General features: G+C 69.7%; 14 non-coding genes across 14 annotated transcripts; all 14 read right to left on the reverse strand.

The window, feature by feature from the left end:
- Positions 1-710: 710 nt before the first annotated feature.
- LOC137213809 (5S ribosomal RNA) lies at positions 711-829 on the reverse strand. The gene has a single exon (XR_010938430.1). It is a non-coding gene; the product is annotated as a 5S ribosomal RNA (ribosomal RNA).
- Positions 830-1,766: 937 nt separating this feature from the next.
- Positions 1,767-1,885, reverse strand: LOC137213810 (5S ribosomal RNA). Its single transcript, XR_010938431.1, has one exon. It is a non-coding gene; the product is annotated as a 5S ribosomal RNA (ribosomal RNA).
- Positions 1,886-4,587: 2,702 nt separating this feature from the next.
- LOC137213811 (5S ribosomal RNA) lies at positions 4,588-4,706 on the reverse strand. The gene has a single exon (XR_010938432.1). It is a non-coding gene; the product is annotated as a 5S ribosomal RNA (ribosomal RNA).
- A 937-nt stretch (positions 4,707-5,643) lies between these two features.
- Positions 5,644-5,762, reverse strand: LOC137213813 (5S ribosomal RNA). Its single transcript, XR_010938434.1, has one exon. It is a non-coding gene; the product is annotated as a 5S ribosomal RNA (ribosomal RNA).
- Positions 5,763-6,700: 938 nt separating this feature from the next.
- On the reverse strand, positions 6,701-6,819 carry LOC137213814 (5S ribosomal RNA). The gene has a single exon (XR_010938435.1). It is a non-coding gene; the product is annotated as a 5S ribosomal RNA (ribosomal RNA).
- Positions 6,820-9,514: 2,695 nt separating this feature from the next.
- LOC137213815 (5S ribosomal RNA) lies at positions 9,515-9,633 on the reverse strand. The gene has a single exon (XR_010938436.1). It is a non-coding gene; the product is annotated as a 5S ribosomal RNA (ribosomal RNA).
- A 937-nt stretch (positions 9,634-10,570) lies between these two features.
- On the reverse strand, positions 10,571-10,689 carry LOC137213816 (5S ribosomal RNA). Its single transcript, XR_010938437.1, has one exon. It is a non-coding gene; the product is annotated as a 5S ribosomal RNA (ribosomal RNA).
- A 938-nt stretch (positions 10,690-11,627) lies between these two features.
- On the reverse strand, positions 11,628-11,746 carry LOC137213817 (5S ribosomal RNA). Its single transcript, XR_010938438.1, has one exon. It is a non-coding gene; the product is annotated as a 5S ribosomal RNA (ribosomal RNA).
- A 2,695-nt stretch (positions 11,747-14,441) lies between these two features.
- Positions 14,442-14,560, reverse strand: LOC137213820 (5S ribosomal RNA). Its single transcript, XR_010938440.1, has one exon. It is a non-coding gene; the product is annotated as a 5S ribosomal RNA (ribosomal RNA).
- Positions 14,561-15,497: 937 nt separating this feature from the next.
- LOC137213821 (5S ribosomal RNA) lies at positions 15,498-15,616 on the reverse strand. Its single transcript, XR_010938441.1, has one exon. It is a non-coding gene; the product is annotated as a 5S ribosomal RNA (ribosomal RNA).
- Positions 15,617-16,554: 938 nt separating this feature from the next.
- Positions 16,555-16,673, reverse strand: LOC137213822 (5S ribosomal RNA). The gene has a single exon (XR_010938442.1). It is a non-coding gene; the product is annotated as a 5S ribosomal RNA (ribosomal RNA).
- A 2,699-nt stretch (positions 16,674-19,372) lies between these two features.
- Positions 19,373-19,491, reverse strand: LOC137213823 (5S ribosomal RNA). The gene has a single exon (XR_010938443.1). It is a non-coding gene; the product is annotated as a 5S ribosomal RNA (ribosomal RNA).
- A 937-nt stretch (positions 19,492-20,428) lies between these two features.
- On the reverse strand, positions 20,429-20,547 carry LOC137213824 (5S ribosomal RNA). The gene has a single exon (XR_010938444.1). It is a non-coding gene; the product is annotated as a 5S ribosomal RNA (ribosomal RNA).
- A 2,702-nt stretch (positions 20,548-23,249) lies between these two features.
- Positions 23,250-23,368, reverse strand: LOC137213826 (5S ribosomal RNA). Its single transcript, XR_010938446.1, has one exon. It is a non-coding gene; the product is annotated as a 5S ribosomal RNA (ribosomal RNA).
- Between the last annotated feature and the right edge of the window lie 743 nt (positions 23,369-24,111).

Consider the following 24,111-nt stretch of genomic DNA (forward strand, 5'->3'; position numbering starts at 1 on the left):
AGTCCTGGGACCAACGGCCATGGGTGAGCGAAACTACTACCGAGCCGAGCCGTTCACTGGCCCCATCCCCAGGAAATGCCAGGAGCAAGGATACTCAATTCTTCTGATCCCGGTCAGCTTCATCTTGCTCAACGTGGGGATCAACATGGTGACTATGGTCAGGGCAGGATCTGTGCAGCGCGGTTGGGGGAGCCCTGGGGTCTTGAAGGGGCTGAGGTGGGAGGGCTGCTGGGGTGTGACAGGACAAGGGTTGGATTTCAGGGCTCACCCTGCTCCCGGCCTCCCCCCTCCCCTTCTTCCCTCAACTCTGGAGGCATCTGAAGAGATTCTTGCGGGCACTTTTCAATCGTATTTTCCACAAAGGTGAGTGGGCGCCGGCGTGGGTTCAGGGGATGTGGGCCTGTCCCCTTTCTTCTATCCCTGCCTTGATTCTCAGCCCCTCAGGAACCCAGGCCCTGACCCATCTCGCCTTTCCCCACAGACAAGCAAGCCAGCTGTGTAGGCACCCATGGCATGTGCATGCGCTGCTCCGTGGATCCCAAGAACCTGCGCTCAAGAGTTTCTTCCCACTTCTGCCGTCGCCCAAGCTTCCTGCTCGGGCAGGTAAACCACCTTGACTACTGCCTGCAGCGGGGCTCGGCGGGGGCGGAGCCGGCGGCCCCCCCGCCGCGGGCGAGTAAAGGAGAAGGCGGGCGGAGCGGGAGGCAAAAAGCCTACAGCACCCGGTATTCCCAGGCGGTCTCCCATCCAAGTACTAACCAGGCCCGACCCTGCTTAGCTTCCGAGATCAGACGAGATCGGGCGCGTTCAGGGTGGTATGGCCGTAGACGGGGGCGGGGGCCGACGGCTGCTTCTTGAGGCCCAGTTTCGCCGGCGCTGGCGCCTTAACGCCAGCCTGGCGGCCGGCCCGCCCCGGCAGGGCCCCCTCGCCCGCCCAGGCAGGGGGAACGGAGGTCTCGGGTATCGGGCGGCGGCGGAGGGTTTGGCGACCACCTCCCAGCCCAGGGCGGCCGTGACCCAGCAAACCCTTCGGCGCTTGGCGCCCCGCCCAAGATCCCGCACGTCGCTCACAGGGACGTGGCCCCGGAGGCTTCAGGCCCCGGGGCCCGTGGTCCCTTGGGCATCGGTCCTGCCCGCCCACGCGGAGCTAGGCGCAGCCCGGCCGCAGCCCGGGCCGGCCCTCCTGCCCGACAGCAGCCGGCCCGAAGCCACCGGGAGCCACCATTGAGTCGCCACGGCCCCTCAGCCCCGGCAAGGCCACCCTTGTCCCCACACCCCCCGCCGAGCTCAGGACCCCGCCCCTGGTGGCCGGCAGGCCCGGGGAAGCGGCCCCTGCCCTCGATCCCGCTCCAGCACCCAACCGCGGTGACACGCCAGAGGGGCGGGGTGGTGGTGGGGCGGGGCTTTTGTCGGAGGGAGCTGTGGAGGGACACACCGGCACACAGATGGCGGCGCCGGGGCTAGGCGCCGGTGGGGGCGGCCAGGTGCAGGTCGAGGGGCTCGCGGGCCGAAAGGACGGCCACTGGGCCCGCGGCGGAGTCTGGGTCTGGGCCAGCCACCCCGGGAGCGTCTGGGGTGCGGCTGCCTTCCAGGGCCGCCTTCTGGCCGCCTGGCCGGCCGGGCCGGCGGGGAGCGCCCCCGCCGGCGCGCGCCGTGGTGGGAGGGGCCTGAGAAGGTGGGTCCTGCAGCGGGGCCCGGCGGGGGCGGAGCCGGCGGCCCCCGCCGCGGGCGAGTAAAGGAGAAGGCGGGCGGAGCGGGAGGCAAAAAGCCTACAGCACCCGGTATTCCCAGGCGGTCTCCCATCCAAGTACTAACCAGGCCCGACCCTGCTTAGCTTCCGAGATCAGACGAGATCGGGCGCGTTCAGGGTGGTATGGCCGTAGACGGGGGCGGGGGGCCGCGGGCGGCCTCTTGAGGCCCAGTTTCGCTGGCGCTGGCGCCTTAACGCCAGCCTGGCGGCCGGCCCGCCCCGGCAGGGCCCCCTCGCCCGCCCAGGCAGGGGGAACGGAGGTCTCGGGTATCGGGCGGCGGCGGAGGGTTTGGCGACCACCTCCCAGCCCAGGGCGGCCGTGACCCAGCAAACCCTTCGGCGCTTGGCGCCCCGCCCAAGATCCCGCACGTCGCTCACAGGGACGTGGCCCCGGAGGCTTCAGGGCCCGGGGCCCGCGGTCCCTTGGGCATCGGTCCTGCCCGCCCACGCGGCGCTAGGCGCAGCCCGGCCGCAGCCCGGGCCGGCCCTCCTGCCCGACAGCAGCCGGCCCGAAGCCACCGGGAGCCACCATTGAGTCGCCACGGCCCCTCTGCCCCGGCAAGGCCACCCTTGCCCCCACACCCCCCGCCGAGCTCAGGACCCCGCCCCTGGTGGCCGGCAGGCCCGGGGAAGCGGCCCCTGCCCTCGATCCCGCTCCTGCACCCAACCGCGGTGACACGCCAGAGGGGCGGGGTGGTGGTGGGGCGGGGCTTTTGTCGGAGGGAGCTGTGGAGGGACACACAGGCACACAGGTGGCGGCGCCGGGGCTGGGCGCCGGTGGGGGCGGCCAGGTGCAGGTCGAGGGGCTCGCGGGCCAAAAGGAGAGCAACTGGGCCCATGGCGGAGTCTGGGTCTGGAGGGCTCTGAGCCTCCATCCGCTCTGGTGCCTCGGGTCTACGGGCCCGACGCCTGGTAGCGCGACACCCCACCGGCCCACAGACGTAGCCTCCCCAGCTGTGCTCACAGCGAGTCCAACCGCAGCCTGCATCCCTCCACGGGACACTTGGATTACTCCCGCGATCCCCACGAGGTGCGGCACCCGCTGGCCGAATGGGCTGAGATCCTGCCCTTGCGGCGCCCTGTGGCCACCTCCGCCTCCCTCACGGTACTGGCCGAGGCCTCGGACCAGCGGGCCCCGGCTCCCAGCTCAGCGCTGCTCCTCTGCCCCTCTCACCTCCTGCCCGACGTCCAGGCTACCGAGCACCCTCCACCCCCGCCCACCTTCATGCCACTCAGCCGGAACCCGGGAGGCAATGCCAACTACCAGGTGTGTATGACAGTCTGGTGCTGAAGCGGCAACCGCAGGAGGGCCAAGCGCGGGCCAACTCGCTGCTACCTTCCACCTCGGCCTCCAGGCCCTCTCTGCACGGGAGCCAGACTGGGAAAATGAACTTACCAGCAGCAAATGGGGGCAGGGGCAGGGGGCGGCAGGGCATGGAGAGAGGAATAAAGAGCTCCAGAGTCCAGGAAACATTGGTGGTCTGTGGCTTGGAAGCGCCACTCCTTCTGCCAGCCTGGGTCCCTGCGCTTGGCTTCCTGCAATAAGAAGCCAGTGTCCCCTTCTTGGCCTGAGGGTCCCTTTGGTTTAGTGGCCACAGTTCTGCCAGCAGGCCCCTCCTGGTCCTATACCATGCACTAAGTACATCTGCAGCTGCAGACTCCAAACCCCTGGTCTCTGGGCACCTCCTCTGTGTCTCAGCTGTCCCTGTCCACAGAGAGCCTCATACAAGACGTTGCTTCCAAACTGGGAGGTTCCACATCTGGGCAGGTCCAGCTCCAGGCCCAGTGAAGGGCATGAAGAAGGCTGAGGCTCTGGACTCCAGCCAGGCCTTCAGCAGGCCTCTGAGGCCAAGGTCTTCCTAGTCTCAAGAGGGGCCAAGAGACGCAATGTGTCATTTGAACAAGTGAGTCAGCGGGCGGTGAGCGAATGAGTGACCGCTCGAGGGGATGTATGCCGGCCACCGGGCCCTGTTTGACTGTCCAGGCTCAGCTTACCTGACCCTGGTTACCAGGGAATGCCACTCTGGGCCCTCCTTTTCATCCCCCTCCCTCACTGTGACCTCACCACCTGCCCCATTATGACCCAGTCTGGCTCCCAGTTAAAACTGGAGGGCAGAGGGCCCAGGCAGTCCTGGGACCAACGGCCATGGGTGAGCGAAACTACTACCGAGCCGAGCCGTTCACTGGCCCCATCCCCAGGAAATGCCAGGAGCAAGGATACTCAATTCTTCTGATCCCGGTCAGCTTCATCTTGCTCAACGTGGGGATCAACATGGTGACTATGGTCAGGGCAGGATCTGTGCAGCGCGGTTGGGGGAGCCCTGGGGTCTTGAAGGGGCTGAGGTGGGAGGGCTGCTGGGGTGTGACAGGACAAGGGTTGGATTTCAGGGCTCACCCTGCTCCCGGCCTCCCCCCTCCCCTTCTTCCCTCAACTCTGGAGGCATCTGAAGAGATTCTTGCGGGCACTTTTCAATCGTATTTTCCACAAAGGTGAGTGGGCGCCGGCGTGGGTTCAGGGGATGTGGGCCTGTCCCCTTTCTTCTATCCCTGCCTTGATTCTCAGCCCCTCAGGAACCCAGGCCCTGACCCATCTCGCCTTTCCCCACAGACAAGCAAGCCAGCTGTGTAGGCACCCATGGCATGTGCATGCGCTGCTCCGTGGATCCCAAGAACCTGCGCTCAAGAGTTTCTTCCCACTTCTGCCGTCGCCCAAGCTTCCTGCTCGGGCAGGTAAACCACCTTGACTACTGCCTGCAGCGGGGCTCGGCGGGGGCGGAGCCGGCGGCCCCCCCGCCGCGGGCGAGTAAAGGAGAAGGCGGGCGGAGCGGGAGGCAAAAAGCCTACAGCACCCGGTATTCCCAGGCGGTCTCCCATCCAAGTACTAACCAGGCCCGACCCTGCTTAGCTTCCGAGATCAGACGAGATCGGGCGCGTTCAGGGTGGTATGGCCGTAGACGGGGGCGGGGGCCGACGGCTGCTTCTTGAGGCCCAGTTTCGCCGGCGCTGGCGCCTTAACGCCAGCCTGGCGGCCGGCCCGCCCCGGCAGGGCCCCCTCGCCCGCCCAGGCAGGGGGAACGGAGGTCTCGGGTATCGGGCGGCGGCGGAGGGTTTGGCGACCACCTCCCAGCCCAGGGCGGCCGTGACCCAGCAAACCCTTCGGCGCTTGGCGCCCCGCCCAAGATCCCGCACGTCGCTCACAGGGACGTGGCCCCGGAGGCTTCAGGCCCCGGGGCCCGTGGTCCCTTGGGCATCGGTCCTGCCCGCCCACGCGGAGCTAGGCGCAGCCCGGCCGCAGCCCGGGCCGGCCCTCCTGCCCGACAGCAGCCGGCCCGAAGCCACCGGGAGCCACCATTGAGTCGCCACGGCCCCTCAGCCCCGGCAAGGCCACCCTTGTCCCCACACCCCCCGCCGAGCTCAGGACCCCGCCCCTGGTGGCCGGCAGGCCCGGGGAAGCGGCCCCTGCCCTCGATCCCGCTCCAGCACCCAACCGCGGTGACACGCCAGAGGGGCGGGGTGGTGGTGGGGCGGGGCTTTTGTCGGAGGGAGCTGTGGAGGGACACACCGGCACACAGATGGCGGCGCCGGGGCTAGGCGCCGGTGGGGGCGGCCAGGTGCAGGTCGAGGGGCTCGCGGGCCGAAAGGACGGCCACTGGGCCCGCGGCGGAGTCTGGGTCTGGGCCAGCCACCCCGGGAGCGTCTGGGGTGCGGCTGCCTTCCAGGGCCGCCTTCTGGCCGCCTGGCCGGCCGGGCCGGCGGGGAGCGCCCCCGCCGGCGCGCGCCGTGGTGGGAGGGGCCTGAGAAGGTGGGTCCTGCAGCGGGGCCCGGCGGGGGCGGAGCCGGCGGCCCCCGCCGCGGGCGAGTAAAGGAGAAGGCGGGCGGAGCGGGAGGCAAAAAGCCTACAGCACCCGGTATTCCCAGGCGGTCTCCCATCCAAGTACTAACCAGGCCCGACCCTGCTTAGCTTCCGAGATCAGACGAGATCGGGCGCGTTCAGGGTGGTATGGCCGTAGACGGGGGCGGGGGGCCGCGGGCGGCCTCTTGAGGCCCAGTTTCGCTGGCGCTGGCGCCTTAACGCCAGCCTGGCGGCCGGCCCGCCCCGGCAGGGCCCCCTCGCCCGCCCAGGCAGGGGGAACGGAGGTCTCGGGTATCGGGCGGCGGCGGAGGGTTTGGCGACCACCTCCCAGCCCAGGGCGGCCGTGACCCAGCAAACCCTTCGGCGCTTGGCGCCCCGCCCAAGATCCCGCACGTCGCTCACAGGGACGTGGCCCCGGAGGCTTCAGGGCCCGGGGCCCGCGGTCCCTTGGGCATCGGTCCTGCCCTCCCACGCGGCGCTAGGCGCAGGCCGGCCGCAGCCCGGGCCGGCCCTCCTGCCCGACAGCAGCCGGCCCGAAGCCACCGGGAGCCACCATTGAGTCGCCACGGCCCCTCTGCCCCGGCAAGGCCACCCTTGCCCCCACACCCCCCGCCGAGCTCAGGACCCCGCCCCTGGTGGCCGGCAGTCCCGGGGAAGCGGACCCTGCCCTCGATCCCGCTCCCGCACCCAACCGCGGTGACACGCCAGAGGGGCGGGGTGGTGGTGGGGCGGGGCTTTTGTCGGAGGGAGCTGTGGAGGGACACACAGGCACACAGGTGGCGGCGCCGGGGCTGGGCGCCGGTGGGGGCGGCCAGGTGCAGGTCGAGGGGCTCGCGGGCCGAAAGGACGGCCACTGGGCCCGCGGCGGAGTCTGGGTCCGGGCCAGCCACCCCGGGAGCGTCTGGGGTGCGGCTGCCTTCCAGGGCCGCCTTCTGGCCGCCTGGCCGGCCGGGCCGGCGGGGAGCGCCCCCGCCGGCGCGCGCCGTGGTGGGAGGGGCCTGAGGAGGTGGGGCCTGCAGCGGGGCCCGGCGGGGGCGGAGCCGGCGGCCCCCGCCGCGGACGAGTAAAGGAGAAGGCGGGCGGAGCGGGAGGCAAAAAGCCTACAGCACCCGGTATTCCCAGGCGGTCTCCCATCCAAGTACTAACCAGGCCCGACCCTGCTTAGCTTCCGAGATCAGACGAGATCGGGCGCGTTCAGGGTGGTATGGCCGTAGACGGGGGCGGGGGCCGACGGCTGCCTCTTGAGGCCCAGTTTCGCTGGCGCTGGCGCCTTAACGCCAGCCTGGCGGCCGGCCCGCCCCGACAGGGCCCCCTCGCCCGCCCAGGCAGGGGGAACGGAGGTCTCGGGTATCGGGCGGCGGCGGAGGGTTTGGCGACCACCTCCCAGTCCAGGGCGGCCGTGACCCAGCAAACCCTTCGGCGCTTGGCGCCCCGCCCAAGATCCCGCACGTCGCTCACAGGGACGTGGCCCCGGAGGCTTCAGGGCCCGGGGCCCGCGGTCCCTTGGGCATCGGCCCTGCCCGCCCACGCGGCGCTAGGCGCAGCCCGGCCGCAGCCCGGGCCGGCCCTCCTGCCCGACAGCAGCCGGCCCGAAGCCACCGGGAGCCACCATTGAGTCGCCACGGCCCCTCAGCCCCGGCAAGGCCACCCTTGCCCCCACACCCCCCGCCGAGCTCAGGACCCCGCCCCTGGTGGCCGGCAGGCCCGGGGAAGCGGCCCCTGCCCTCGATCCCGCTCCTGCACCCGGCCGCGGTGACACGCCAGAGGGGCGGGGTGTGGGGGGGCTTTTGTCGGAGGGAGCTGTGGAGGGACACACCGGCACACAGGTGGCGGCGCCGGGGCTGGGCGCCGGTGGGGGCGGCCAGGTGCAGGTCGAGGGGCTCGCGGGCCGAAATGACGGCAACTGGGCCCATGGCGGAGTCTGGGTCTGGAGGGCTCTGAGCCTCCATCCGCTCTGGTGCCTCGGGTCTACCGGCCCGAAGCCTGGTAGCGCGACACCCCACCGGCCCACAGACGTAGCCTCCCCAGCTGTGCTCACAGCGAGTCCAACCGCAGCCTGCATCCCTCCACGGGACACTTGGATTACTCCCGCGATCCCCACGAGGTGCGGCACCCGCTGGCCGAATGGGCTGAGATCCTGCCCTTGCGGCGCCCTGTGGCCACCTCCGCCTCCCTCACGGTACTGGCCGAGGCCTCGGACCAGCGGGCCCCGGCTCCCAGCTCAGCGCTGCTCCTCCGCCCCTCTCACCTCCTGCCCGACGTCCAGGCTACCGAGCACCCTCCACCCCCGCCCACCTTCATGCCACTCAGCCGGAACCCGGGAGGCAATGCCAACTACCAGGTGTGTATGACAGTCTGGTGCTGAAGCGGCAACCGCAGGAGGGCCAAGCGCGGGCCAACTCGCTGCTACCTTCCACCTCGGCCTCCAGGCCCTCTCTGCACGGGAGCCAGACTGGGAAAATGAACTTACCAGCAGCAAATGGGGGCAGGGGCAGGGGGCGGCAGGGCATGGAGAGAGGAATAAAGAGCTCCAGAGTCCAGGAAACATTGGTGGTCTGTGGCTTGGAAGCGCCACTCCTTCTGCCAGCCTGGGTCCCTGCGCTTGGCTTCCTGCAATAAGAAGCCAGTGTCCCCTTCTTGGCCTGAGGGTCCCTTTGGTTTAGTGGCCACAGTTCTGCCAGCAGGCCCCTCCTGGTCCTATACCATGCACTAAGTACATCTGCAGCTGCAGACTCCAAACCCCTGGTCTCTGGGCACCTCCTCTGTGTCTCAGCTGTCCCTGTCCACAGAGAGACTCATACAAGACGTTGCTTCCAAACTGGGAGGTTCCACATCTGGGCAGGTCCAGCTCCAGGCCCAGTGAAGGGCATGAAGAAGGCTGAGGCTCTGGACTCCAGCCAGGCCTTCAGCAGGCCTCTGAGGCCAAGGTCTTCCTAGTCTCAAGAGGGGCCAAGAGACGCAATGTGTCATTTGAACAAGTGAGTCAGCGGGCGGTGAGCGAATGAGTGACCGCTCGAGGGGATGTATGCCGGCCACCGGGCCCTGTTTGACTGTCCAGGCTCAGCTTACCTGACCCTGGTTACCAGGGAATGCCACTCTGGGCCCTCCTTTTCATCCCCCTCCCTCACTGTGACCTCACCACCTGCCCCATTATGACCCAGTCTGGCTCCCAGTTAAAACTGGAGGGCAGAGGGCCCAGGCAGTCCTGGGACCAACGGCCATGGGTGAGCGAAACTACTACCGAGCCGAGCCGTTCACTGGCCCCATCCCCAGGAAATGCCAGGAGCAAGGATACTCAATTCTTCTGATCCCGGTCAGCTTCATCTTGCTCAACGTGGGGATCAACATGGTGACTATGGTCAGGGCAGGATCTGTGCAGCGCGGTTGGGGGAGCCCTGGGGTCTTGAAGGGGCTGAGGTGGGAGGGCTGCTGGGGTGTGACAGGACAAGGGTTGGATTTCAGGGCTCACCCTGCTCCCGGCCTCCCCCCTCCCCTTCTTCCCTCAACTCTGGAGGCATCTGAAGAGATTCTTGCGGGCACTTTTCAATCGTATTTTCCACAAAGGTGAGTGGGCGCCGGCGTGGGTTCAGGGGATGTGGGCCTGTCCCCTTTCTTCTATCCCTGCCTTGATTCTCAGCCCCTCAGGAACCCAGGCCCTGACCCATCTCGCCTTTCCCCACAGACAAGCAAGCCAGCTGTGTAGGCACCCATGGCATGTGCATGCGCTGCTCCGTGGATCCCAAGAACCTGCGCTCAAGAGTTTCTTCCCACTTCTGCCGTCGCCCAAGCTTCCTGCTCGGGCAGGTAAACCACCTTGACTACTGCCTGCAGCGGGGCTCGGCGGGGGCGGAGCCGGCGGCCCCCCCGCCGCGGGCGAGTAAAGGAGAAGGCGGGCGGAGCGGGAGGCAAAAAGCCTACAGCACCCGGTATTCCCAGGCGGTCTCCCATCCAAGTACTAACCAGGCCCGACCCTGCTTAGCTTCCGAGATCAGACGAGATCGGGCGCGTTCAGGGTGGTATGGCCGTAGACGGGGGCGGGGGCCGACGGCTGCCTCTTGAGGCCCAGTTTCGCTGGCGCTGGCGCCTTAACGCCAGCCTGGCGGCCGGCCCGCCCCGGCAGGGCCCCCTCGCCCGCCCAGGCAGGGGGAACGGAGGTCTCGGGTATCGGGCGGCGGCGGAGGGTTTGGCGACCACCTCCCAGCCCAGGGCGGCCGTGACCCAGCAAACCCTTCGGCGCTTGGCGCCCCGCCCAAGATCCCGCACGTCGCTCACAGGGACGTGGCCCCGGAGGCTTCAGGCCCCGGGGCCCGTGGTCCCTTGGGCATCGGTCCTGCCCGCCCACGCGGAGCTAGGCGCAGCCCGGCCGCAGCCCGGGCCGGCCCTCCTGCCCGACAGCAGCCGGCCCGAAGCCACCGGGAGCCACCATTGAGTCGCCACGGCCCCTCAGCCCCGGCAAGGCCACCCTTGCCCCCACACCCCCCGCCGAGCTCAGGACCCCGCCCCTGGTGGCCGGCAGGCCCGGGGAAGCGGCCCCTGCCCTCGATCCCGCTCCAGCACCCAACCGCGGTGACACGCCAGAGGGGCGGGGTGGTGGTGGGGCGGGGCTTTTGTCGGAGGGAGCTGTGGAGGGACACACCGGCACACAGATGGCGGCGCCGGGGCTAGGCGCCGGTGGGGGCGGCCAGGTGCAGGTCGAGGGGCTCGCGGGCCGAAAGGACGGCCACTGGGCCCGCGGCGGAGTCTGGGTCTGGGCCAGCCACCCCGGGAGCGTCTGGGGTGCGGCTGCCTTCCAGGGCCGCCTTCTGGCCGCCTGGCCGGCCGGGCCGGCGGGGAGCGCCCCCGCCGGCGCGCGCCGTGGTGGGAGGGGCCTGAGGAGGTGGGGCCTGCAGCGGGGCCCGGCGGGGGCGGAGCCGGCGGCCCCCGCCGCGGGCGAGTAAAGGAGAAGGCGGGCGGAGCGGGAGGCAAAAAGCCTACAGCACCCGGTATTCCCAGGCGGTCTCCCATCCAAGTACTAACCAGGCCCGACCCTGCTTAGCTTCCGAGATCAGACGAGATCGGGCGCGTTCAGGGTGGTATGGCCGTAGACGGGGGCGGGGGGCCGCGGGCGGCCTCTTGAGGCCCAGTTTCGCTGGCGCTGGCGCCTTAACGCCAGCCTGGCGGCCGGCCCGCCCCGGCAGGGCCCCCTCGCCCGCCCAGGCAGGGGGAACGGAGGTCTCGGGTATCGGGCGGCGGCGGAGGGTTTGGCGACCACCTCCCAGCCCAGGGCGGCCGTGACCCAGCAAACCCTTCGGCGCTTGGCGCCCCGCCCAAGATCCCGCACGTCGCTCACAGGGACGTGGCCCCGGAGGCTTCAGGGCCCGGGGCCCGCGGTCCCTTGGGCATCGGTCCTGCCCTCCCACGCGGCGCTAGGCGCAGGCCGGCCGCAGCCCGGGCCGGCCCTCCTGCCCGACAGCAGCCGGCCCGAAGCCACCGGGAGCCACCATTGAGTCGCCACGGCCCCTCTGCCCCGGCAAGGCCACCCTTGCCCCCACACCCCCCGCCGAGCTCAGGACCCCGCCCCTGGTGGCCGGCAGTCCCGGGGAAGCGGACCCTGCCCTCGATCCCGCTCCCGCACCCAACCGCGGTGACACGCCAGAGGGGCGGGGTGGTGGTGGGGCGGGGCTTTTGTCGGAGGGAGCTGTGGAGGGACACACAGGCACACAGGTGGCGGCGCCGGGGCTGGGCGCCGGTGGGGGCGGCCAGGTGCAGGTCGAGGGGCTCGCGGGCCGAAAGGACGGCCACTGGGCCCGCGGCGGAGTCTGGGTCCGGGCCAGCCACCCCGGGAGCGTCTGGGGTGCGGCTGCCTTCCAGGGCCGCCTTCTGGCCGCCTGGCCGGCCGGGCCGGCGGGGAGCGCCCCCGCCGGCGCGCGCCGTGGTGGGAGGGGCCTGAGGAGGTGGGGCCTGCAGCGGGGCCCGGCGGGGGCGGAGCCGGCGGCCCCCGCCGCGGACGAGTAAAGGAGAAGGCGGGCGGAGCGGGAGGCAAAAAGCCTACAGCACCCGGTATTCCCAGGCGGTCTCCCATCCAAGTACTAACCAGGCCCGACCCTGCTTAGCTTCCGAGATCAGACGAGATCGGGCGCGTTCAGGGTGGTATGGCCGTAGACGGGGGCGGGGGCCGACGGCTGCCTCTTGAGGCCCAGTTTCGCTGGCGCTGGCGCCTTAACGCCAGCCTGGCGGCCGGCCCGCCCCGACAGGGCCCCCTCGCCCGCCCAGGCAGGGGGAACGGAGGTCTCGGGTATCGGGCGGCGGCGGAGGGTTTGGCGACCACCTCCCAGTCCAGGGCGGCCGTGACCCAGCAAACCCTTCGGCGCTTGGCGCCCCGCCCAAGATCCCGCACGTCGCTCACAGGGACGTGGCCCCGGAGGCTTCAGGGCCCGGGGCCCGCGGTCCCTTGGGCATCGGCCCTGCCCGCCCACGCGGCGCTAGGCGCAGCCCGGCCGCAGCCCGGGCCGGCCCTCCTGCCCGACAGCAGCCGGCCCGAAGCCACCGGGAGCCACCATTGAGTCGCCACGGCCCCTCAGCCCCGGCAAGGCCACCCTTGCCCCCACACCCCCCGCCGAGCTCAGGACCCCGCCCCTGGTGGCCGGCAGGCCCGGGGAAGCGGCCCCTGCCCTCGATCCCGCTCCTGCACCCGGCCGCGGTGACACGCCACAGGGGCGGGGTGTGGGGGGGCTTTTGTCGGAGGGAGCTGTGGAGGGACACACCGGCACACAGGTGGCGGCGCCGGGGCTGGGCGCCGGTGGGGGCGGCCAGGTGCAGGTCGAGGGGCTCGCGGGCCGAAATGACGGCAACTGGGCCCATGGCGGAGTCTGGGTCTGGAGGGCTCTGAGCCTCCATCCGCTCTGGTGCCTCGGGTCTACCGGCCCGAAGCCTGGTAGCGCGACACCCCACCGGCCCACAGACGTAGCCTCCCCAGCTGTGCTCACAGCGAGTCCAACCGCAGCCTGCATCCCTCCACGGGACACTTGGATTACTCCCGCGATCCCCACGAGGTGCGGCACCCGCTGGCCGAATGGGCTGAGATCCTGCCCTTGCGGCGCCCTGTGGCCACCTCCGCCTCCCTCACGGTACTGGCCGAGGCCTCGGACCAGCGGGCCCCGGCTCCCAGCTCAGCGCTGCTCCTCCGCCCCTCTCACCTCCTGCCCGACGTCCAGGCTACCGAGCACCCTCCACCCCCGCCCACCTTCATGCCACTCAGCCGGAACCCGGGAGGCAATGCCAACTACCAGGTGTGTATGACAGTCTGGTGCTGAAGCGGCAACCGCAGGAGGGCCAAGCGCGGGCCAACTCGCTGCTACCTTCCACCTCGGCCTCCAGGCCCTCTCTGCACGGGAGCCAGACTGGGAAAATGAACTTACCAGCAGCAAATGGGGGCAGGGGCAGGGGGCGGCAGGGCATGGAGAGAGGAATAAAGAGCTCCAGAGTCCAGGAAACATTGGTGGTCTGTGGCTTGGAAGCGCCACTCCTTCTGCCAGCCTGGGTCCCTGCGCTTGGCTTCCTGCAATAAGAAGCCAGTGTCCCCTTCTTGGCCTGAGGGTCCCTTTGGTTTAGTGGCCACAGTTCTGCCAGCAGGCCCCTCCTGGTCCTATACCATGCACTAAGTACATCTGCAGCTGCAGACTCCAAACCCCTGGTCTCTGGGCACCTCCTCTGTGTCTCAGCTGTCCCTGTCCACAGAGAGCCTCATACAAGACGTTGCTTCCAAACTGGGAGGTTCCACATCTGGGCAGGTCCAGCTCCAGGCCCAGTGAAGGGCATGAAGAAGGCTGAGGCTCTGGACTCCAGCCAGGCCTTCAGCAGGCCTCTGAGGCCAAGGTCTTCCTAGTCTCAAGAGGGGCCAAGAGACGCAATGTGTCATTTGAACAAGTGAGTCAGCGGGCGGTGAGCGAATGAGTGACCGCTCGAGGGGATGTATGCCGGCCACCGGGCCCTGTTTGACTGTCCAGGCTCAGCTTACCTGACCCTGGTTACCAGGGAATGCCACTCTGGGCCCTCCTTTTCATCCCCCTCCCTCACTGTGACCTCACCACCTGCCCCATTATGACCCAGTCTGGCTCCCAGTTAAAACTGGAGGGCAGAGGGCCCAGGCAGTCCTGGGACCAACGGCCATGGGTGAGCGAAACTACTACCGAGCCGAGCCGTTCACTGGCCCCATCCCCAGGAAATGCCAGGAGCAAGGATACTCAATTCTTCTGATCCCGGTCAGCTTCATCTTGCTCAACGTGGGGATCAACATGGTGACTATGGTCAGGGCAGGATCTGTGCAGCGCGGTTGGGGGAGCCCTGGGGTCTTGAAGGGGCTGAGGTGGGAGGGCTGCTGGGGTGTGACAGGACAAGGGTTGGATTTCAGGGCTCACCCTGCTCCCGGCCTCCCCCCTCCCCTTCTTCCCTCAACTCTGGAGGCATCTGAAGAGATTCTTGCGGGCACTTTTCAATCGTATTTTCCACAAAGGTGAGTGGGCGCCGGCGTGGGTTCAGGGGATGTGGGCCTGTCCCCTTTCTTCTATCCCTGCCTTGATTCTCAGCCCCTCAGGAACCCAGGCCCTGACCCATCTCGCCTTTCCCCACAGACAAGCAAGCCAGCTGTGTAGGCACCCATGGCATGTGCATGCGCTGCTCCGTGGATCCCAAGAACCTGCGCTCAAGAGTTTCTTCCCACTTCTGCCGTCGCCCAAGCTTCCTGCTCGGGCAGGTAAACCACCTTGACTACTGCCTGCAGCGGGGCTCGGCGGGGGCGGAGCCGGCGGCCCCCCCGCCGCGGGCGAGTAAAGGAGAAGGCGGGCGGAGCGGGAGGCAAAAAGCCTACAGCACCCGGTATTCCCAGGCGGTCTCCCATCCAAGTACTAACCAGGCCCGACCCTGCTTAGCTTCCGAGATCAGACGAGATCGGGCGCGTTCAGGGTGGTATGGCCGTAGACGGGGGCGGGGGCCGACGGCTGCCTCTTGAGGCCCAGTTTCGCTGGCGCTGGCGCCTTAACGCCAGCCTGGCGGCCGGCCCGCCCCGGCAGGGCCCCCTCGCCCGCCCAGGCAGGGGGAACGGAGGTCTCGGGTATCGGGCGGCGGCGGAGGGTTTGGCGACCACCTCCCAGCCCAGGGCGGCCGTGACCCAGCAAACCCTTCGGCGCTTGGCGCCCCGCCCAAGATCCCGCACGTCGCTCACAGGGACGTGGCCCCGGAGGCTTCAGGCCCCGGGGCCCGTGGTCCCTTGGGCATCGGTCCTGCCCGCCCACGCGGAGCTAGGCGCAGCCCGGCCGCAGCCCGGGCCGGCCCTCCTGCCCGACAGCAGCCGGCCCGAAGCCACCGGGAGCCACCATTGAGTCGCCACGGCCCCTCAGCCCCGGCAAGGCCACCCTTGCCCCCACACCCCCCGCCGAGCTCAGGACCCCGCCCCTGGTGGCCGGCAGGCCCGGGGAAGCGGCCCCTGCCCTCGATCCCGCTCCAGCACCCAACCGCGGTGACACGCCAGAGGGGCGGGGTGGTGGTGGGGCGGGGCTTTTGTCGGAGGGAGCTGTGGAGGGACACACCGGCACACAGATGGCGGCGCCGGGGCTAGGCGCCGGTGGGGGCGGCCAGGTGCAGGTCGAGGGGCTCGCGGGCCGAAAGGACGGCCACTGGGCCCGCGGCGGAGTCTGGGTCTGGGCCAGCCACCCCGGGAGCGTCTGGGGTGCGGCTGCCTTCCAGGGCCGCCTTCTGGCCGCCTGGCCGGCCGGGCCGGCGGGGAGCGCCCCCGCCGGCGCGCGCCGTGGTGGGAGGGGCCTGAGGAGGTGGGGCCTGCAGCGGGGCCCGGCGGGGGCGGAGCCGGCGGCCCCCGCCGCGGGCGAGTAAAGGAGAAGGCGGGCGGAGCGGGAGGCAAAAAGCCTACAGCACCCGGTATTCCCAGGCGGTCTCCCATCCAAGTACTAACCAGGCCCGACCCTGCTTAGCTTCCGAGATCAGACGAGATCGGGCGCGTTCAGGGTGGTATGGCCGTAGACGGGGGCGGGGGTCCGCGGGCGGCCTCTTGAGGCCCAGTTTCGCTGGCGCTGGCGCCTTAACGCCAGCCTGGCGGCCGGCCCGCCCCGGCAGGGCCCCCTCGCCCGCCCAGGCAGGGGGAACGGAGGTCTCGGGTATCGGGCGGCGGCGGAGGGTTTGGCGACCACCTCCCAGCCCAGGGCGGCCGTGACCCAGCAAACCCTTCGGCGCTTGGCGCCCCGCCCAAGATCCCGCACGTCGCTCACAGGGACGTGGCCCCGGAGGCTTCAGGGCCCGGGGCCCGCGGTCCCTTGGGCATCGGTCCTGCCCGCCCACGCGGCGCTAGGCGCAGCCCGGCCGCAGCCCGGGCCGGCCCTCCTGCCCGACAGCAGCCGGCCCGAAGCCACCGGGAGCCACCATTGAGTCGCCACGGCCCCTCTGCCCCGGCAAGGCCACCCTTGCCCCCACACCCCCCGCCGAGCTCAGGACCCCGCCCCTGGTGGCCGGCAGGCCCGGGGAAGCGGCCCCTGCCCTCGATCCCGCTCCCGCACCCAACCGCGGTGACACGCCAGAGGGGCGGGGTGGTGGTGGGGCGGGGCTTTTGTCGGAGGGAGCTGTGGAGGGACACACAGGCACACAGGTGGCGGCGCCGGGGCTGGGCGCCGGTGGGGGCGGCCAGGTGCAGGTCGAGGGGCTCGCGGGCCGAAAGGACGGCCACTGGGCCCGCGGCGGAGTCTGGGTCCGGGCCAGCCACCCCGGGAGCGTCTGGGGTGCGGCTGCCTTCCAGGGCCGCCTTCTGGCCGCCTGGCCGGCCGGGCCGGCGGGGAGCGCCCCCGCCGGCGCGCGCCGTGGTGGGAGGGGCCTGAGGAGGTGGGGCCTGCAGCGGGGCCCGGCGGGGGCGGAGCCGGCGGCCCCCGCCGCGGGCGAGTAAAGGAGAAGGCGGGCGGAGCGGGAGGCAAAAAGCCTACAGCACCCGGTATTCCCAGGCGGTCTCCCATCCAAGTACTAACCAGGCCCGACCCTGCTTAGCTTCCGAGATCAGACGAGATCGGGCGCGTTCAGGGTGGTATGGCCGTAGACGGGGGCGGGGGCCGACGGCTGCCTCTTGAGGCCCAGTTTCGCTGGCGCTGGCGCCTTAACGCCAGCCTGGCGGCCGGCCCGCCCCGACAGGGCCCCCTCGCCCGCCCAGGCAGGGGGAACGGAGGTCTCGGGTATCGGGCGGCGGCGGAGGGTTTGGCGACCACCTCCCAGCCCAGGGCGGCCGTGACCCAGCAAACCCTTCGGCGCTTGGCGCCCCGCCCAAGATCCCGCACGTCGCTCACAGGGACGTGGCCCCGGAGGCTTCAGGGCCCGGGGCCCGCGGTCCCTTGGGCATCGGCCCTGCCCGCCCACGCGGCGCTAGGCGCAGCCCGGCCGCAGCCCGGGCCGGCCCTCCTGCCCGACAGCAGCCGGCCCGAAGCCACCGGGAGCCACCATTGAGTCGCCACGGCCCCTCAGCCCCGGCAAGGCCACCCTTGCCCCCACACCCCCCGCCGAGCTCAGGACCCCGCCCCTGGTGGCCGGCAGGCCCGGGGAAGCGGCCCCTGCCCTCGATCCCGCTCCCGCACCCAACCGCGGTGACACGCCAGAGGGGCGGGGTGGTGGTGGGGCGGGGCTTTTGTCGGAGGGAGCTGTGGAGGGACACACAGGCACACAGGTGGCGGCGCCGGGGCTGGGCGCCGGTGGGGGCGGCCAGGTGCAGGTCGAGGGGCTCGCGGGCCAAAAGGACAGCAACTGGGCCCATGGCGGAGTCTGGGTCTGGAGGGCTCTGAGCCTCCATCCGCTCTGGTGCCTCGGGTCTACCGGCCCGACGCCTGGTAGCGCGACACCCCACCGGCCCACAGACGTAGCCTCCCCAGCTGTGCTCACAGCGAGTCCAACCGCAGCCTGCATCCCTCCACGGGACACTTGGATTACTCCCGCGATCCCCACGAGGTGCGGCACCCGCTGGCCGAATGGGCTGAGATCCTGCCCTTGCGGCGCCCTGTGGCCACCTCTGCCTCCCTCACGGTACTGGCCGAGGCCTCGGACCAGCGGGCCCCGGCTCCCAGCTCAGCGCTGCTCCTCCGCCCCTCTCACCTCCTGCCCGACGTCCAGGCTACCGAGCACCCTCCACCCCCGCCCACCTTCATGCCACTCAGCCGGAACCCGGGAGGCAATGCCAACTACCAGGTGTATGACAGTCTGGTGCTGAAGCGGCAACCGCAGGAGGGCCAAGCGCGGGCCAACTCGCTGCTACCTTCCACCTCGGCCTCCAGGCCCTCTCTGCACGGGAGCCAGACTGGGAAAATGAACTTACCAGCAGCAAATGGGGGCAGGGGCAGGGGGCGGCAGGGCATGGAGAGAGGAATAAAGAGCTCCAGAGTCCAGGAAACATTGGTGGTCTGTGGCTTGGAAGCGCCACTCCTTCTGCCAGCCTGGGTCCCTGCGCTTGGCTTCCTGAAATAAGAAGCCAGTGTCCCCTTCTTGGCCTGAGGGTCCCTTTGGTTTAGTGGCCACAGTTCTGCCAGCAGGCCCCTCCTGGTCCTATACCATGCACTAAGTACATCTGCAGCTGCAGACTCCAAACCCCTGGTCTCTGGGCACCTCCTCTGTGTCTCAGCTGTCCCTGTCCACAGAGAGCCTCATACAAGACGTTGCTTCCAAACTGGGAGGTTCCACATCTGGGCAGGTCCAGCTCCAGGCCCAGTGAAGGGCATGAAGAAGGCTGAGGCTCTGGACTCCAGCCAGGCCTTCAGCAGGCCTCTGAGGCCAAGGTCTTCCTAGTCTCAAGAGGGGCCAAGAGACGCAATGTGTCATTTGAACAAGTGAGTCAGCGGGCGGTGAGCGAATGAGTGACCGCTCGAGGGGATGTATGCCGGCCACCGGGCCCTGTTTGACTGTCCAGGCTCAGCTTACCTGACCCTGGTTACCAGGGAATGCCACTCTGGGCCCTCCTTTTCATCCCCCTCCCTCACTGTGACCTCACCACCTGCCCCATTATGACCCAGTCTGGCTCCCAGTTAAAACTGGAGGGCAGAGGGCCCAGGCAGTCCTGGGACCAACGGCCATGGGTGAGCGAAACTACTACCGAGCCGAGCCGTTCACTGGCCCCATCCCCAGGAAATGCCAGGAGCAAGGATACTCAATTCTTCTGATCCCGGTCAGCTTCATCTTGCTCAACGTGGGGATCAACATGGTGACTATGGTCAGGGCAGGATCTGTGCAGCGCGGTTGGGGGAGCCCTGGGGTCTTGAAGGGGCTGAGGTGGGAGGGCTGCTGGGGTGTGACAGGACAAGGGTTGGATTTCAGGGCTCACCCTGCTCCCGGCCTCCCCCCTCCCCTTCTTCCCTCAACTCTGGAGGCATCTGAAGAGATTCTTGCGGGCACTTTTCAATCGTATTTTCCACAAAGGTGAGTGGGCGCCGGCGTGGGTTCAGGGGATGTGGGCCTGTCCCCTTTCTTCTATCCCTGCCTTGATTCTCAGCCCCTCAGGAACCCAGGCCCTGACCCATCTCGCCTTTCCCCACAGACAAGCAAGCCAGCTGTGTAGGCACCCATGGCATGTGCATGCGCTGCTCCGTGGATCCCAAGAACCTGTGCTCAAGAGTTTCTTCCCACTTCTGCCGTCGCCCAAGCTTCCTGCTCGGGCAGGTAAACCACCTTGACTACTGCCTGCAGCGGGGCTCGGCGGGGGCGGAGCCGGCGGCCCCCCCGCCGCGGGCGAGTAAAGGAGAAGGCGGGCGGAGCGGGAGGCAAAAAGCCTACAGCACCCGGTATTCCCAGGCGGTCTCCCATCCAAGTACTAACCAGGCCCGACCCTGCTTAGCTTCCGAGATCAGACGAGATCGGGCGCGTTCAGGGTGGTATGGCCGTAGACGGGGGCGGGGGCCGACGGCTGCCTCTTGAGGCCCAGTTTCGCTGGCGCTGGCGCCTTAACGCCAGCCTGGCGGCCGGCCCGCCCCGGCAGGGCCCCCTCGCCCGCCCAGGCAGGGGGAACGGAGGTCTCGGGTATCGGGCGGCGGCGGAGGGTTTGGCGACCACCTCCCAGCCCAGGGCGGCCGTGACCCAGCAAACCCTTCGGCGCTTGGCGCCCCGCCCAAGATCCCGCACGTCGCTCACAGGGACGTGGCCCCGGAGGCTTCAGGCCCCGGGGCCCGTGGTCCCTTGGGCATCGGTCCTGCCCGCCCACGCGGAGCTAGGCGCAGCCCGGCCGCAGCCCGGGCCGGCCCTCCTGCCTGACAGCAGCCGGCCCGAAGCCACCGGGAGCCACCATTGAGTCGCCACGGCCCCTCTGCCCCGGCAAGGCCACCCTTGCCCCCACACCCCCCGCCGAGCTCAGGACCCCGCCCCTGGTGGCCGGCAGGCCCGGGGAAGCGGCCCCTGCCCTCGATCCCGCTCCAGCACCCAACCGCTGTGACACGCCAGAGGGGCGGGGTGGTGGTGGGGCGGGGCTTTTGTCGGAGGGAGCTGTGGAGGGACACACCGGCACACAGATGGCGGCGCCGGGGCTAGGCGCCGGTGGGGGCGGCCAGGTGCAGGTCGAGGGGCTCGCGGGCCGAAAGGACGGCCACTGGGCCCGCGGCGGAGTCTGGGTCTGGGCCAGCCACCCCGGGAGCGTCTGGGGTGCGGCTGCCTTCCAGGGCCGCCTTCTGGCCGCCTGGCCGGCCGGGCCGGCGGGGAGCGCCCCCGCCGGCGCGCGCCGTGGTGGGAGGGGCCTGAGGAGGTGGGGCCTGCAGCGGGGCCCGGCGGGGGCGGAGCCGGCGGCCCCCGCCGCGGGCGAGTAAAGGAGAAGGCGGGCGGAGCGGGAGGCAAAAAGCCTACAGCACCCGGTATTCCCAGGCGGTCTCCCATCCAAGTACTAACCAGGCCCGACCCTGCTTAGCTTCCGAGATCAGACGAGATCGGGCGCGTTCAGGGTGGTATGGCCGTAGACGGGGGCGGGGGGCCGCGGGCGGCCTCTTGAGGCCCAGTTTCGCTGGCGCTGGCGCCTTAACGCCAGCCTGGCGGCCGGCCCGCCCCGGCAGGGCCCCCTCGCCCGCCCAGGCAGGGGGAACGGAGGTCTCGGGTATCGGGCGGCGGCGGAGGGTTTGGCGACCACCTCCCAGCCCAGGGCGGCCGTGACCCAGCAAACCCTTCGGCGCTTGGCGCCCCGCCCAAGATCCCGCACGTCGCTCACAGGGACGTGGCCCCGGAGGCTTCAGGGCCCGGGGCCCGCGGTCCCTTGGGCATCGGTCCTGCCCGCCCACGCGGCGCTAGGCGCAGCCCGGCCGCAGCCCGGGCCGGCCCTCCTGCCCGACAGCAGCCGGCCCGAAGCCACCGGGAGCCACCATTGAGTCGCCACGGCCCCTCAGCCCCGGCAAGGCCACCCTTGCCCCCACACCCCCCGCCGAGCTCAGGACCCCGCCCCTGGTGGCCGGCAGGCCCGGGGAAGCGGCCCCTGCCCTCGATCCCGCTCCCGCACCCAACCGCGGTGACACGCCAGAGGGGCGGGGTGGTGGTGGGGCGGGGCTTTTGTCGGAGGGAGCTGTGGAGGGACACACAGGCACACAGGTGGCGGCGCCGGGGCTGGGCGCCGGTGGGGGCGGCCAGGTGCAGGTCGAGGGGCTCGCGGGCCAAAAGGACAGCAACTGGGCCCATGGCGGAGTCTGGGTCTGGAGGGCTCTGAGCCTCCATCCGCTCTGGTGCCTCGGGTCTACCGGCCCGACGCCTGGTAGCGCGACACCCCACCGGCCCACAGACGTAGCCTCCCCAGCTGTGCTCACAGCGAGTCCAACCGCAGCCTGCATCCCTCCACGGGACACTTGGATTACTCCCGCGATCCCCACGAGGTGCGGCACCCGCTGGCCGAATGGGCTGAGATCCTGCCCTTGCGGCGCCCTGTGGCCACCTCCGCCTCCCTCACGGTACTGGCCGAGGCCTCGGACCAGCGGGCCCCGGCTCCCAGCTCAGCGCTGCTCCTCCGCCCCTCTCACCTCCTGCCCGACGTCCAGGCTACCGAGCACCCTCCACCCCCGCCCACCTTCATGCCACTCAGCCGGAACCCGGGAGGCAATGCCAACTACCAGGTGTGTATGACAGTCTGGTGCTGAAGCGGCAACCGCAGGAGGGCCAAGCGCGGGCCAACTCGCTGCTACCTTCCACCTCGGCCTCCAGGCCCTCTCTGCACGGGAGCCAGACTGGGAAAATGAACTTACCAGCAGCAAATGGGGGCAGGGGCAGGGGGCGGCAGGGCATGGAGAGAGGAATAAAGAGCTCCAGAGTCCAGGAAACATTGGTGGTCTGTGGCTTGGAAGCGCCACTCCTTCTGCCAGCCTGGGTCCCTGCGCTTGGCTTCCTGCAATAAGAAGCCAGTGTCCCCTTCTTGGCCTGAGGGTCCCTTTGGTTTAGTGGCCACAGTTCTGCCAGCAGGCCCCTCCTGGTCCTATACCATGCACTAAGTACATCTGCAGCTGCAGACTCCAAACCCCTGGTCTCTGGGCACCTCCTCTGTGTCTCAGCTGTCCCTGTCCACAGAGAGCCTCATACAAGACGTTGCTTCCAAACTGGGAGGTTCCACATCTGGGCAGGTCCAGCTCCAGGCCCAGTGAAGGGCATGAAGAAGGCTGAGGCTCTGGACTCCAGCCAGGCCTTCAGCAGGCCTCTGAGGCCAAGGTCTTCCTAGTCTCAAGAGGGGCCAAGAGACGCAATGTGTCATTTGAACAAGTGAGTCAGCGGGCGGTGAGCGAATGAGTGACCGCTCGAGGGGATGTATGCCGGCCACCGGGCCCTGTTTGACTGTCCAGGCTCAGCTTACCTGACCCTGGTTACCAGGGAATGCCACTCTGGGCCCTCCTTTTCATCCCCCTCCCTCACTGTGACCTCACCACCTGCCCCATTATGACCCAGTCTGGCTCCCAGTTAAAACTGGAGGGCAGAGGGCCCAGGCAGTCCTGGGACCAACGGCCATGGGTGAGCGAAACTACTACCGAGCCGAGCCGTTCACTGGCCCCATCCCCAGGAAATGCCAGGAGCAAGGATACTCAATTCTTCTGATCCCGGTCAGCTTCATCTTGCTCAACGTGGGGATCAACATGGTGACTATGGTCAGGGCAGGATCTGTGCAGCGCGGTTGGGGGAGCCCTGGGGTCTTGAAGGGGCTGAGGTGGGAGGGCTGCTGGGGTGTGACAGGACAAGGGTTGGATTTCAGGGCTCACCCTGCTCCCGGCCTCCCCCCTCCCCTTCTTCCCTCAACTCTGGAGGCATCTGAAGAGATTCTTGCGGGCACTTTTCAATCGTATTTTCCACAAAGGTGAGTGGGCGCCGGCGTGGGTTCAGGGGATGTGGGCCTGTCCCCTTTCTTCTATCCCTGCCTTGATTCTCAGCCCCTCAGGAACCCAGGCCCTGACCCATCTCGCCTTTCCCCACAGACAAGCAAGCCAGCTGTGTAGGCACCCATGGCATGTGCATGCGCTGCTCCGTGGATCCCAAGAACCTGTGCTCAAGAGTTTCTTCCCACTTCTGCCGTCGCCCAAGCTTCCTGCTCGGGCAGGTAAACCACCTTGACTACTGCCTGCAGCGGGGCTCGGCGGGGGCGGAGCCGGCGGCCCCCCCGCCGCGGGCGAGTAAAGGAGAAGGCGGGCGGAGCGGGAGGCAAAAAGCCTACAGCACCCGGTATTCCCAGGCGGTCTCCCATCCAAGTACTAACCAGGCCCGACCCTGCTTAGCTTCCGAGATCAGACGAGATCGGGCGCGTTCAGGGTGGTATGGCCGTAGACGGGGGCGGGGGCCGACGGCTGCCTCTTGAGGCCCAGTTTCGCTGGCGCTGGCGCCTTAACGCCAGCCTGGCGGCCGGCCCGCCCCGGCAGGGCCCCCTCGCCCGCCCAGGCAGGGGGAACGGAGGTCTCGGGTATCGGGCGGCGGCGGAGGGTTTGGCGACCACCTCCCAGCCCAGGGCGGCCGTGACCCAGCAAACCCTTCGGCGCTTGGCGCCCCGCCCAAGATCCCGCACGTCGCTCACAGGGACGTGGCCCCGGAGGCTTCAGGCCCCGGGGCCCGTGGTCCCTTGGGCATCGGTCCTGCCCGCCCACGCGGAGCTAGGCGCAGCCCGGCCGCAGCCCGGGCCGGCCCTCCTGCCTGACAGCAGCCGGCCCGAAGCCACCGGGAGCCACCATTGAGTCGCCACGGCCCCTCAGCCCCGGCAAGGCCACCCTTGCCCCCACACCCCCCGCCGAGCTCAGGACCCCGCCCCTGGTGGCCGGCAGGCCCGGGGAAGCGGCCCCTGCCCTCGATCCTGCTCCAGCACCCAACCGCGGTGACACGCCAGAGGGGCGGGGTGGTGGTGGGGCGGGGCTTTTGTCGGAGGGAGCTGTGGAGGGACACACCGGCACACAGATGGCGGCGCCGGGGCTAGGCGCCGGTGGGGGCGGCCAGGTGCAGGTCGAGGGGCTCGCGGGCCGAAAGGACGGCCACTGGGCCCGCGGCGGAGTCTGGGTCTGGGCCAGCCACCCCGGGAGCGTCT

Source organism: Pseudorca crassidens, chromosome 19, assembly GCF_039906515.1.
Source record: "Pseudorca crassidens isolate mPseCra1 chromosome 19, mPseCra1.hap1, whole genome shotgun sequence".
Lineage (NCBI taxonomy): Eukaryota > Metazoa > Chordata > Mammalia > Artiodactyla > Delphinidae > Pseudorca > Pseudorca crassidens.